Raw genomic sequence first — 11,153 nt, 5'->3', positions numbered from 1 at the left:
CCAAAGTAGGAGACTCCACCACACTCCTTGGCAGCAAATTCCACTGTCGAACAGCTCTTACTGTCAGGAAGTTCTTCCTAATGTTTAGGTGGAATCTTCTTTCTTGTAGTTTGGATCCATTGCTCCGTGTCCGCTTCTCTGGAGCAGCAGAAAACAACCTTTCTCCCTCCTCTATGTGACATCCTTTTATATATTTGAACATGGCTATCATATCACCCCTTAACCTCCTCTTCTCCAGGCTAAACATGCCCAGCTCCCTTAGCCGTTCCTCATTTAATTGAATCTTCGTCAGACTGCTGCCTTTCAGATGCTTTGGACTACAATTCCCATCAACCCTAGCCAGCATAAGGTTCCCAAAAGCTAACTTCACCATTGCTTTTTGAGTGTTTTTTTTTAAAAAAAATTATTTTCAATTGTATACATTTCAACAGTTTTACAGTCATTCTAACATTTCAAAACTTGACTTCCTTCCTCCTCTTTCTGCAGTTCCTTAAATTTATTTTTATCATTTACTGCATATTCTAAATTAACTTAACTTATTCTTTTATTCACCTACTTTAATAATATACTCTTATGAAACTGCAGGTTATTACAATAATCCTGCCAATGTCCTTATCTGTTTACAATTTGTTTGTAAATATTCAATAAACCATTTATTAAAAGTTCTTATTTTTCCGATAAATTTCACCATTTCTCCATGGTTCATAAGTTTTTGTATCCATTCTTCTTTCATCAGGACTTCTTCCTTCCATTTTTGAGCAAATAACATTCTTGCTGCTGTAGTCACATACTGTACATGAATAAATTTCTATACCATTTAGGTAGTTCTACCCCTATAATTCCCAGAAGGAAAGCTTCTGGGTTCTTTGTTTTTTTTACAAATGTTATTTTAAACATCTTTTCCCATTCATTATATATCATTTCTCAGTAAGCTTTAACCCTACTACAAGACCACCACAGGCTTCAAACAAATCTCAAAAATCCTCTGACACCCAGGTTGAGGGGGAGACTGCTGCCACATTGCAGATGTTGACAGAATGGCTGTTGGAAGTGCAGCAGCAGGGACCATCCACCTGGTTACTTAAGGGTTAATTCTATTCTCATTGAAGTCAAGTAGCCAAGAGGAGAATGGGTGGAGGTGTTGCTTAGCAACCAGGCAGAGTTATATGATCTTCACTTAGATAGCACAGTGCACTGATTGGCCATGTAGTTCTAAGTTTTCCTTTGTATGTTTGGTTGCATATCTATGTGCTATGTACAAGGCCTGAACTAAGAAAAACAAAACCTCTCTGTTTCTTTCTCCTCAAATTATGCCCTGCTTTTGTACAGTTTGGTCAGTCCAGTGTTAACAGGACTTTTCTTTTTTATTATTATTAAATCGTTATTGGTTTAAAATACAAAGATACAAACATACAACAAAGGTAAGTATTTCAGATTTAAATACAAAAAATAAAAAATAAAAGAAAGGGGGGGGGGAGAATAATTTTGAAACAAAGACAGAAAAAATGATATAAAGAAAAAAAGAAAAGACCAAAGATTTATACATTATATCTATCATATAAATTTTTTTGCAAAAAAACTTCTAATCTTTCTCATTATACTTTTTCTGTTGTCATGATATTATTGTGCGGTTTTGTTTTATATCCCTTTTCATACATTCCACTATAGTGTTTATATCATTTATCTATTATTCACAAGTATCATTCCAATTCTGCTAAGGGGAGTTTTAAACCAGAAAACATACAGAGAATGGAAAATATTTAAAGAATATATAAGATTATATTGCAAAAAAAAAAAAAAATGTTAACAGGACTTTTCTGCCTGGACTCCATCTGCATTATTTGAGTAACTGAGACTACACTCTCTACCAGGACTAACTAGGAAGTCCTGTGGGAAGGCAACATGCTACATAACAAGAGAGAGAGAGAGAGAGAGAGATGGGGTGGGGTGGGGGGAACAGACAACTTTCCTTCCCTCAAGCACTGTGCCAAATTGGCACTAACTTGCTTAAGCTGCCAGCTACCAGGCATAGCTCATTACCATTCTGCCCATTTGACACGGCGTTACTATCGTGCTGATCAGCTTGAGATATTTTTTTAACAAACCTCAGCTTCATCCAGGCAGCCAATTAAGAGGGCTCTTTGAACTCACACTAATGAATGCATTATGGTATCATTCGAGGCTTATGGCAAGAGGAGGCATGTTTGCCAAGAGCAGGCCAGCCCCTCTTTCCACCCCTCTCAAGCGCAGACGCACAAACACACAAGCGTTGCACAAAACAGGAGGTGTGGCTGGGTCAAATCCCACAAGATGGCACCCTGAGCCACCTCTGGGGAGACTGATCTCATCCTCAGGTCCTGCTTGTGGACTTCCCATTGGGGTACCTGGGTAGCCACTCTGAGAACTCACCATGAACACCTCCCTCAATCTCGTATGATAGCAATAGTGCCCACCTGAGAGGTGCTGGAACTGAGTTCCAGTAAGTTCTGGTTGGAAAGAAACTCTTGTCAACAAGGCACCAGACTGGGGAAAGGGTGCTCTAGTCCGTCTTCTCTGTGGAGGGTTTGAGTTAAAGCACCAAGTTAGCGGAAATGTCAATGACCAGACAGCCAAGACTTGAGCTGCTTCTGCGCCTGATAGTCTTATCTTGTGCGCCGCCATTGCCAAGGCTCTCAGTCAAGCCATTCAGTCAAGCAACCTGTGATGGTCGTGCAAGTTGCAATTTGTTTATAAGCTCATGTTTGTAATGAATCATGCAAGGAAGTGTTCACCGCATGGAGACAAAAGTCTGGAGTTGCTAAATCAAAAGGGAAATGTAACGACGCAGTTTGCCTCTCCCCTTGGCACAGAGTATCTTTCAGGGGTTTGTTTTTTTCAAAAAAACACAACCACGCATACACACACGTGTGTGTGTGTGTGTGTGTGTGTGTGTGTGTGTGTGTGTGTGATTTTCTGCTTATTTCAGCTGTTTCTTTTTGTCTCGTTTTTATATAGCAAAAACTAGGCACGGTATCTGATTATAAATAAGAAAGGCTTCAGACATTTTTTTAAAAAATTGTACACTTATTCAGAGTGGAAAGAACAGCCCAGTGCCCTTTGGAACTCCTTTTCAATGCTAAAATCTTTTTTTATTATTATTATTACAGAAATAAGTAAGCAACAATGTAGAATAGAGTTTGGAGAGGGGAAACTTCCATACTGCAGTTGTTTGCAAATAAAGAGGAGGGGAGGATTCACAGCAACTCACAGGCATTATGAATCAACATTCCCATCCTATCCACCACTAATAAAATTATTAAAATAAGTACACAGATAGATTCAGGGTGCCTCCCTTGACTGGTGAGCTGCGGGGCTGTTGCAGGGGTGAGGAACCAGGTCACTTTCAGATGTTGCTGGAATACAACTCCCATCATTCCTATCCACTGGCCATGGTGGGTGGAGCTGATGGAAATTGGAGCCCAACCGGGTGTTAGGGGTTTAAATCATTGATTACTCAGGACTACAAAGGGGCCACAGCTCACAAACAACCCACCACTCCCCAAACCTGTAGGTGGGATCATTAAGCATGAGAATAATCAACCACAGTGTAACCAGGAGTGTGGGGGCTTCTTCCAGCAGTATTATTACCCTCCTAATGTTATTTCCCTTTTTAAAAAAAACTTTCAAGGCCACGCAGCCCCTAAGAATCCTAGTATAGTCCAAGGCAGAGCCATGACTTACTAAATGCTAGGAGTGGACAAGAGAGGATGGCGTGCTCGCTTGGTGCCCTCTGCTGTAATCCCAAAGCATGAAAGGCTAGAAGTTGGAAAACGAGGAGCTGAAGGAAGTGCCAGAGGTGAGATACAGCAGGGAGCTTGGGTGAATCGGTCAATTTCAGTTTCTTAGGTTTCCAGTTTACCACACTTCCACATCAGTTTGCATCTTTAAAAAAAATAGTGCTCATGAAAATGCACCAGCATTTTAGTGCAGATTTCTCCTTAAATTCGCATTTTTGCAAAGCAATTTCCCCTACTATAATGTGTTTCTGTATGCCTTTTTCACTACTATAGGTAAAGGTAAAGAGATCCCTGACCATTAGGTCCAGTCATGACCGACTCTGAGGTTGCAGCGCTCATCTCGCTCTATAGGCCGAGGGAGCCGGTGTACAGCTGTGGCCAGCATGACTAAACAGCTTCTGGCAGACCAGAGCAGCGCACGGAAATGCTGTTTACCTTCCCGCCAGAGTGGTACCTATTTATCTACTTGCACCTTGACATGCTTTCAAACTGCTAGTGGGCAGGAGCTGGGACCGAGCAACAGGAGCTCACCCCGTCGCGGGGATTCGAACCGCCGACCTTCTGATCAGCAAGTCCTAGGCTCTGTGGTTTAACCCACAGTGCCACCCGCATCCCGCGTTTCACTAATATAGGTACATTTTAATACACACTTCACCCTAGCGCATGCATTTTTGTGCACATTGCTTGGCTGGAGAGCTGCACTGCAAAATTCAGAGAAGTTTGGACTTTGAGGGATGGCTGTGCTCATGTATAGTTTCAGAAAGTCTGGATTAGGGAGGCTCGTCATTAAAAGCAGACCGGATCAAATTCCACTTCCATTCGTAACGCCACACATTGTGTTTTGCATGTGTGTTGCTGCAGGTTGAGATCATGGAGATATTTTCACATCACAAACTGGCTTCTTGCATGCCAGGCTGTCCCTGGGAAGTTGTCAACAAGCTGCTTAGTGATTGGTTGGCAGTGTCACCATGGAAACTGGGGGTACAGTTGGTGTGGTTGTTCGTGCTTTGGGCTTTTTGTGTGTGCTGGGGGGTGCCTAGGATCCTGACTAAATTGTGCCAAAAGGAATGAGTTGCCAACTTGCCAAACTACAGGGAATTCTCAGTTACTCTGCCCAGCTAATGAACAGGTTTCCTCTAAGCCAGCCTTCACCAACCAATCAGTTGCAGTCAGCACAGCCCACAATCAGAGATGATGGGAGTTGTAGTTGAAATCATCTGGAAGGCGCCAGCTTGGGGAAGACTGCCCCACCATAGAAAAATAAAAATTCAGCCCTGGAGAAATATATACCACCAAAGAGCATAAGCCACAAGGGGGTTAGATGTGGCACGACTCAAGTCCTTGAAGATGAAAGATTGGCATTTATCAAAATGTGACAGTATAAATATCTTAATTACATTAGGGCAACTGCCAGAACATAATTGCCTGAATGGTACAGACAAGTATGCTAAATCTTCTCCAAGTGGTAGCCAGGTAAGGATGATTATGCATCATTACACTTTTATCTCTGCAAAAGCAGTTGGGGGGGCTGCTTCTTCTTTTTGTGATCTCTTGGGTACAATTAAGTGTTTGCTTCTACTCCAGGAGAAGATTGAGAAGGTGAGACAGGAGGGGGAGTCATCCTGCTCCAAGTTGTGAGGGGTGGAATCTCTCACTCTTGCCAGCAGTGAGGCTGACATATTCCCACCAGCTTCTTTTAATCATCCTGCCCCCAGAAACCTTTGCAAGGCAAGGCAGGAGAACAGCAAGCTGCCATTTATGCTTATTTGAGGCGTGGGTGTCATTTGAAACCAATGGATTCAAATGACAAGAAAGGAGATAAGGAAGAACTTATTGATGGTAAGAGCTGTTCAACCACGGAACGGACAACCTGGGAAGGTGATGGACTCTCCTTCACTGGATGTTTTCAACAGAGGTTGGATGACCATCTTTCAGGGATTCTTTGGCTGTGATTTCTGAATTGCAGGAGGTTGTACCAGATAACGTTCAGGTGCCTTCCAACTCTACAGTTCTATGATTTTATGACATTTTTTCTGTTCAAGCAAGTTTCTAGATTGGGAATGACCGGAGCAACCTAACTCTGTCCAATTTCATTTTCACTGGTGCTCAGCTATAAATCCATTTCATCTCATTTTGTGTGGATCTTCTTCTTTTTTTAAGAGCAGACAGATTCCCAGTCTGTAAATTGTACATGTTTAATGGACTTTTGATGTATGGAAGTGAGAGCTGGATCATAAAGAAGGCTGATCACCAAAGAATTGATGCTTTTGAATTATGGTGCTGGAGGAGACTCTTGAGAGTCCAATCGACTGCAAGAAGATCAAACCTATCCATTCTTAAGGAAATCAGCCCTGAGTGCTCACTGGAAGGACAGATCCTGAAGCTGAGGCTCCAATACTTTGGCCACCTCATGAAAAGAGAAGACTCTCTGGAAAAGACCCTGATGTTGGGAAAGATGGAGGGCACAAGGAGAAGGGGACGACAGAGGACGAGATGGTTGGACAGTGTTCTCGAAGCTACCAGTATGAGTTTGACTAAACTGCGGGAGGCAGTGGAAGACAGGAGTGCCTGGCGTGCTCTGGTCCATGGGGTCACAAAGAATCAGACACGACTAAACGACGACAACAACAAATGGACTTTTTGCATCAAGACCAAAAAATGTTCATACCTTTTATGTATGCATTTTTCTATGAAATGTGTGTATTTTTAATATAAAATATGTACTTTTCTGTGCACTTTCTGCACACCCAAACGGCACTGCAAGATCTGCAGCACAGCGGTATCAGACTAGGAGTTCCACTCTGATCTGCAAGCAACCAATGGCACTTCAGAAAAAAAGGAGTGTCTTGGTCAAGCTCAACAGTTGTGGAATCCAAAGTTTTGAGAAACTCTTAATTTACCCAGCTAAGTAGGAAAATGCCCCAAAGATCTCGGTCCCCACAAGCAAAACTAGCTCACCCCTATTCCAAATAGTCAGGACACAATATACAAAGTGAAATTTGTAACGCAAGCATGCAAGAACACCCATTAAGCTTTTGAAATGCAGACCTCATTGGGGCAGACACAACAAAGGGTTAAAATGCAGCATGGCCATGAGGTCAGGAGTCCCATTTGCATTGCTTGGAATCCTTAAGCTCTCTCATAAGATCACCCACAGGCTGCGTCAGACCCTCAAGAAGATCAGATTTGCCTGCTGTTGCAACACACTTGTCAGCATGCCAGGTCTCCATTCACTACCATAAACCAAATCTCTAACCCTTCCCGCTCCATGCTCCATATTTTCTGACAATCCCTTCATTCATCCTAACTGCAACATTTCATTGGACAGAGAATCATTCTGGGGCAAAGCATCGAAAGGCACTTACCAAGCCCTGACCAACAGCTAATGGTTTGTGGGGTTGGAAACCACCCGCAGCGGGTTGGTTTTCTCTGCGATCACAAAATCATAGAATTGTAGAGTTGGAGGGAACCCCAAGGGTCATCTAGTCTAGCCCCCTGAGATGCAGGGATCTTAACTAAAGCATCCACAACAGGTGGCCATCCAACCTCGGCTTAAAAACCTCCAAGGAAGGAGAGTTCACCACCTCTCATGCAAGTCCGTTCCACTGCCAAACAGCTCTTATGGAAGATGTTTTCACCAGACTGCACAAGTCCACTGGTAATGGGAAGACCAACACCCTTCCCCCAATGGGTCTGCAAGAAGACTGGAACATAAGAAGTGGCCTTATTTGGAACCAGACCCATTGAGCCACCTACGTAGCTTACTATTGGCTACATTGGAAGACAATGGCGTTGCAGGGTTTCAATCTGAATTTCTCCCAGCCTTACCTGGAGATGCAGAGGACTGGAGGACATGCCTTCTGCATGCCACACAAATGCTCTAACCACTCAGCCTCTATCCTTACCTAAGGGGAGGAGAAGTGCATTTAGGTCCCCCCCCCCACCTCCCGCAAACTCTCTAATTTTCACTCCTCTGTCTAATCCCCTCCCTCCAGCCTGCGCTCTCAGAAAGTTGCAAATAATATAAAACCATAATGATTCTTATGCATGTCGTGGCATAAAAGAAAGGAGATTTGCAGAGGCCTGATGAAAGCAGAGAGTTCAGCCAGCAAACTCTGAGAGATTGTTGGCAAATTTGTGAATTGGCCTCTCCCCATCTTCTACAACCCGTAGAAAGTAGCTGCACTCAGGATATAAACAGAGCAGGCTGAGTAAGGCCACTTCATGGTGCCTCAGAACTAGCCAGGACTTTGGGCAGGTGGCGAGGAGCAGGGGCCGTCAGAAAGGTGACAGAATATCCACCCCATGTCTTTGTGTAGCGTCTGACACACGTTGAGGATTATCGCATTCAGAAATACAAAGCACTTCCAACATCTGAAGTGCCAAAAGCAACCTCGGCTAATGGAAAACTTTGCAGAGTATTTAACAACTGTTGTGTTTGTCCAGGCTTTTTTGCATGTTAGTGAAGGAAGTCGGCTTTTAACACTGACACTTTGGTTGCTCTGTCCTTTCGTAACTATTTGCGGATTTTGGGATGTTGTTGCTTTTGAATTTTTTCCTGGAAACTCTCTGGACTGAGGAGTGGGATGCATTCCAAGCAAATAATTAATAGGCAAACTTGGCACTGACCTTTCAGCAAGCAATCGCCAGTGATTTCAGCCTCTGGGTTTTGTGGCTGCACTTAAGTTAGTCAGTTCAATTCATTTCATATTTAAAGGTGACCCTACCTAATATGTGAACTGTGGGGGAAAGCCACCCTTTGGAATTCACACTTCTCTGAATTTTGCAATGAAGTTTTCCAGTTATGTCATGTTTACAGATATGCATACATATGCATATATTAGTGAAAACAGCATACAAAAATGTGTTATATTGGGAGAAATTGTCTATATTAGGCAATATTGAATGCAAACATGTGCATATTAGGATGAATTCACAGTAAAATGCTGGTGAATTTTCATGAGGACTTAAGAAAACTGATGTGGAAAACTTAAGGCTGGAAATTTTTGAAAATGAGAGAAACCAAAATGGAAGGATTTACCCATCCTTCGCTTTCATGCATTACAATGCCATTGGTAACTTTAAGTAAAACGCTGGGCTGATTTGGGCAATCATAGCTGAATAAGCCAAGATACGAACGTGCCTCTGGGGTGCCTGTGCCACCCCCGTGCTTCTTCCTTTGTGCTGGGAGCAAAGGAACCAGAAAGTTTTCTATAGAGTTTTTTGTTCCATCCAAACCAAGAAACTATGGTTAACATAACACAGGATAGTAAGCAAACTTCATCATCCATAATCACTTCAGATATATATATATTCGTTAAACCATAGTTTCCTGGTTTGGATTAAACGGGAAACTGTAGCTAATGAGAAACCTCCTGGTTTCTTAGCTCACTTGCACAAATGGAGAAGGGAAGTGGCTGCAAGCACAACCCAGAAGTTTACTCATAGCTTATTGAGCTGAGAATGAACATCCAAATGCAGCTAAGTTCACTCACAGCAACCCCCACCCCCAATCTGCCATAGAGGGATAATATAATCCTGGTCTATTTTACGGTCCTGTTTGCAAAGATTACAGGGTGACTATATGAAATGCATTGAGGTCTCAGGAAGAGCCAGTGTGGTGTAGTGATTAGAGTGTTGGACTAGGACCTGGGAAACCTGGGTTCAAATCCCCACTTGGCCATGAAGTTCACTGGGCGACTTTGAACCAGTTACTGCCTCTCAGCCTCACCTGTTCTGGGGATTAAATAAGGAGGGGAAGAACCATGTCCGCCAGCTTGAGCTCATTGGAGAAGTATGGTGGGATACAACTGCAAGAAATACCGTAAATAAGTGAACTTTATGAAATCTAAGGGGCTTTTACCCAACTTTTCACAGGGGAATTGGCTTTCCTCCTGTTGCTTTTTCATTTTCAAATTAAAACAACAACGTACTTTAAGTTCGAACCTTAACATCACTTCTCATCTCTTTCAATAGCCAGTGGATGAAGTCATGAGAGGGAATAGAGATCTTTTATCCATCAAAAAGATTGGCACCTCAGTCAAACTAGAACACCCTCCCAGTGGGGCTGCCTCATCAATCATGCTGCCCCCTCACCTCCTTCCTCTCCATTTCCAGTAGGAAATTTTGCACCTTTTACAAGCAGTAGCTCCTCCAGAATCTCAGCAAATTGGTTAGGAGTCTGGTATACTCATGTCCTCCTGCCTGGCTCTAGTCCTATCCTGACTTGGTTTATCGAGACCCTTTGCTTCTCGTTCTAAATTCACAACAAAGGTGTCAGAAGGTGGTGCATACACATCATCAGGTGAACGGGACATTTGATGCATCAGAGTTAAGTGCACTTTTCGCTTCTGCTTTACTGTGCCACTATGGCCAATGATCATGAAAATTAAGAGTTGTACTTGAACAGCTTCTAGAGAGCCACAGGTTAGCTACTCATTTTTATCCTGCTCTTCAGGCAAAAGAAAAAAAGGGGGGGGCTTCCAAAGATCAGAACTGAAAAAAGTACCTGCCTGCAGACTTATGTTTTTGAAGACGTGGCACGCAAGAAAAGGAAGATGGGGAGGGAGGAGGAAAAAAGCAAGCTCAGACACCAACGTTGTGTGGAACCACCCTTGTTTCTCAAGTGTCTTGTTGTGGCTACGTGGTTATTATAACTTAGCACCTGTATTTGCTGTTTGAATATGTATGAAAACAAGCAAATAGTTTGTATCAGTTCTTAATTCCTCTCCGTGTCTGTGAAAACAAATCTCTAAAGCCACACACACATCACTTTTCTTTTTTTTTATAAACCTGGGCAGCAAAAGTGAAGGAATCACCTCAAGACATTCCTCAGCAGCTCTTATCTGATGAAAGATCTCTGCAAATGCGCCCAGGCAGCAAAAGAAACGCTCCTTTGTTAGGCCTTAACATTACCTCATAATCCAGGCTGGAGTGCTTACGGAAGTCCAGATGGTCCATTTAAAATAAAATAAAAACCGAGCATGTTGCCCCTTCTGGTTCGCCCAGTTTGAGGAAGAAGCCATTTGCTGCTAGAAGTTATTGCGACACCGAAACACGATTCATGCCTCCCTGATCTCCCACTCATTCCATAGGCTTCAGAGCAGACAGCAAACTGGGGGAGCGAGAGGAAAAGGCAACAGAAAGGGCCCCACATCGCGGCTCAAGTTTTAGCAATATCCCTCAGCAGGGCTGTAATTAGATAGTGCACTGCATTAATCTGCCGCATTGCCTGCAGGCCGCCGTTGGCCTCCAGCAAAACCTCCCTTAATGAGAGAGGATTCCAAAGATTCCAGGATGGGAAACAGTACATGAGAAACCCTGGGCCCTTCTGGGTTCTCCTCCCAGTCAGCTAACCCAGGAGTTGGCTAACTGACT

This window comes from Podarcis vaucheri (genome assembly GCF_965113315.1).
Source record: "Podarcis vaucheri genome assembly, chromosome: 14".
Lineage (NCBI taxonomy): Eukaryota > Metazoa > Chordata > Lepidosauria > Squamata > Lacertidae > Podarcis > Podarcis vaucheri.
Note: the sequence above shows the minus strand (reverse complement) of the source record.